The sequence below is a fragment of the Octopus bimaculoides genome, chromosome 20, assembly GCF_001194135.2.
Source record: "Octopus bimaculoides isolate UCB-OBI-ISO-001 chromosome 20, ASM119413v2, whole genome shotgun sequence".
Lineage (NCBI taxonomy): Eukaryota > Metazoa > Mollusca > Cephalopoda > Octopoda > Octopodidae > Octopus > Octopus bimaculoides.
Window position 1 is genome coordinate 25,240,140 of NC_069000.1, and position 3,975 is coordinate 25,244,114.

Consider the following 3,975-nt stretch of genomic DNA (forward strand, 5'->3'; position numbering starts at 1 on the left):
GATCAGGTAGAGGGACAATGGATATGATTTTCACAGCAAAACAGATGCAGGTGAAGTACTATGAGCAGAATATGGATCTTGTCCAGGTATTCATTGATTTAACGAAGGCCTTTGATACTGTGAATAAAGCCGTGCTATGGAAAATATTAGCAAACCTGGATGTTCGGATCACTTTGTAGCTATAATTAAGTCATTTCATGATGGGATGGAAGCTTGGGTCAATGTTGGTGGTGGGATGGCGGGACCCATTCCTGTAGAGAATGGTATCAAGCAGGTTCTTCAATGTGCAGCTGAAACACTCAGATATGCTACTGCCAGACACAGAGACTGGTTTGATGAAAATGATGCTGAAGTTCAGCGACTATTGGTGGTAAAGTGCCATGCCCACAATTTATTGCTACACAGAGAACTGTCTACTGTACAGCGAAGTCTAGCACTTGCCCACTATAACAGTGTAAAATCACTACTGTAGCGATCTCTCAGGAAGATGCAGAACACTTGGTGGGAGGATCTTGCTCGTGATGTTCAGGCTGTTGCTGATGCAAATGACAGCAAGAAGCTTTACCATCTTTTGAAGCGAGCTTATGGACCTAAGAGCTCTACATCAGCTCCTTTGCTTTCCAAGGAGCCTTCCACTCTGTTTACTAAATCAACAGAAATCACAAGTCGACTCCATTATTAAGTGATATCTTATTTATCGACTCCGGAGGATGAAAAACAAAGATGAAATCGATGGAATTTGAACACATAGTCGGAGAAAATATCGCTAGACACTGTAACCAACAAACTACCAATTTGTCATTTAAAAAAAAATTTGGTACTGTTATTTGGTGCCTTATAGTGTATATATATAAATGATATAAGAGCATATGCATGTATACATACATATATGTACATACCTACATCCACATGTATATATAGAAGCATATCCGGGTACAGGACGTCAGAAAAATGAACGGGAACATAAAGCACAAAAACGAACTTTGTTTACAGACAACAGAATGAACACATAGGAAAAGAGACGGGCCACTTATGAAATTATTCCTTCATCAGCTGCCTTTATTCTAAACTATCCTCTGTTTAGTGGGTTAATCCACTACTCAGGAAGAGCTATTCTAAGATCGCGTTCTGCCTCATCTTCGAAACGCCTAGTTTAGAATAGAGGCAGCTGATGAAGGAATAATTCCATAAGTGGCCCGTCTGTCTGCCTATGTGTTCGTTCTGTTGTCTGTAAACAAAGTCCGTTTTTGTGCTTTATGTTCCCGTTCATTTTTCTGACGTCCTGTACCCGGATATGCATCTATATATACATGTAGATGTAGGTATGTACATATACGTATGTATATATGCATATGCTCTTATACCATTTGTATTATTATATTATCGAACGCGACGCGTTCATTTGCAAGTATATATACATATACATATATATCATACATATGTATGTGTGTGTAATTAGACATACATCTATTATATATTATATGATAGATATGTCTATCTATCTATCTTATATACATATGTAGGTGTGTGTGTATGTACAGATATACACACATGCATCATATATTATATATAAGATATATATTGTATCATTATATCATATATATCATATATATATATGTAGAGAGAGAGAGAGAGAGAGAGAGAGAGAGAGAGAGAGAGAGAGAGAGAGAGAGAGAGAGAGAGAGAGAGAGAGAGAGAGAGAGAGAGAGAGAGAGAGAGAGAGAGAGTGTGTGAGAGAGAAGAGCAGTTAAAAACTTATCTTCCATGCGTATTGAATGATCAACGTTTAAATAAAACATCAACAATTTTCCTTGATGCGAAATAATTGTAGAAGGCGGGCGAGATGAATGAAGTTTATTTCAAAGTTACCGTGGTTAATACAGAACTAGTTTTATGTTAAATGCATAAGTTAAATAAATAGATTAAAAAAAATTAATTTGATTTAAATTTGAAACATACTACAATCTTCAGCTGTATACGCCATATTTTGTGAAAAAATATGCATAACTTTAAAATATATTTACCTCTATTCATCCACAGTAATTCGTAATTCAAGGTACTCAAATATTTAAAAATAGTTAAAGAGAAAGAAAAAGCCATGCATCTTCGTTTACAATTCAACACGCTCCTAACTTGCCGTTGGGACGACGTCGGCAAATTATGCATATATAGAGGAGACACATAGAGAGAAGGAGAAGAACAGTTAAAAACTTACCTTCCATGCGTGTTGAATGATCAATGTTTAAATATATATATATATATATATATATATATATATATATTATAATGTTAGGGAATTACAAACTCCGAACTTACAAGGATATACAATTTAATAATATCAAATTGAATTATATAATGAAAAATATATTAATAATTTAGAGAAGAACTACCACGGGTGCAACTCAAACGATGAAGGAGATCAGACATCATAAAAAAGCATACTATACAAAATACTAATTTAAAAATCTAAAAAATTCAAGAGAAAATTTGTAATCCATAAAATCTATAAACTATTAGACTAAAAATTTAAATCAGTTTAGTAAATTTATAAAAACGAAAGTAAATAAAAGACTACGCGCGTTTCATGGCCACATAAAAGTGGGAAAGATCTGGTCAATCTATAATGAATCGATTAAGATAAATACCACTCATAATGAGGACACTCTTCAGGTCTTGTGGTTTCAAAAACGGTATCTTGGCAGAAACGTTAGCGTGTCTTGCGATAATGCTTAGCGGTCGACTTTTCATTTCGTACATCTTAAATATTAGGATACGTTTTTTGAAGTCACAAGACATGAAGAGTGTCCTCATTATGAGTGGCATTTATCTTAATCAATTCATTATAGATTGACCAGATCTTTCCCACTTTTATGTGGCCATGAAACGCGCGTAGTCTTTTATTCACTTTCGTTTTTATAAATTTACTAAACTGATTTAAATCTTAATTTAATTTTTTATAGAGTTTATGGATTACAAATTTTCTCTTGAATTTTTTAGATTTTTAAATTAGTATTTTGTATAGTACGCTTTTTTTGATGGTGTCTGATCTCCTTCATCGTTTGAGTTGAACCGTGGTGGTTCTTCTCTAAATTATTAATATATATATATATAATTATTTATTTAAAGGTCACAGTACATGTATTAAAGGGCTACTGATAGTTTCATATGTTGAAAGAACCAAACATATTCTTCAGGTGCAAACCACGAAGTAAATTAATTGAATAATAGAAGAAACGTGAAAAAACTGAGAAGGCAGCATATAGAAAACGCAGACAGTCAACAACGGAAAACGAAAACCCGAAAACGAAAAACAGAAACTAAATGTCAAAAATAAAAAGTAAAAGGTAAAACGGCAAAAGAGCTATCCTCCTTAGACCTTAAATGATAATGCTGAAAAGATATCAAGTCGGTCAGGAATAGACGGAATTTTCCAGTTCTTCAGAATATATTTGTACATATGCATGTAACCATTGAAAATTTCTGACCTGGAGTTGAGTTCAATAGAGAATTATGGATCTTAGATCAGAACAGAATCTGCGCTCTTTCAGCCAAACAAAATCTACATTTATTCGATCCATTTACATAAGGTATGGATTTCTCAATTACTTTCCATTTAACCACGTATGAACTTTAAAAGATATCGAAACACCACATGTTTTACCTTTTACCTTTTTACCTTTTTACCATTTACATTTTATTTTTGACATTTACTTTCTGTTTTTCGTTTACCGGTTTTCGTTTTCCGTTGATGACTGTCTGCGTTTTCAATATGCTGCCTTCTCACGTTTCTGCTATTATTCAATTTCTTCAGTTCGTTATGATATGTGGTTTGCGCCTAAAGAATATTTTTGAGTTCTCTCTATTAGTAGCACTTTAATACATATACTGTGATCTTTAAATAATATTTATCTCTCACCAGATGGAGAACTTTTTTGATGAATTTTCTATCACGGATCAGGACATTATATATATATA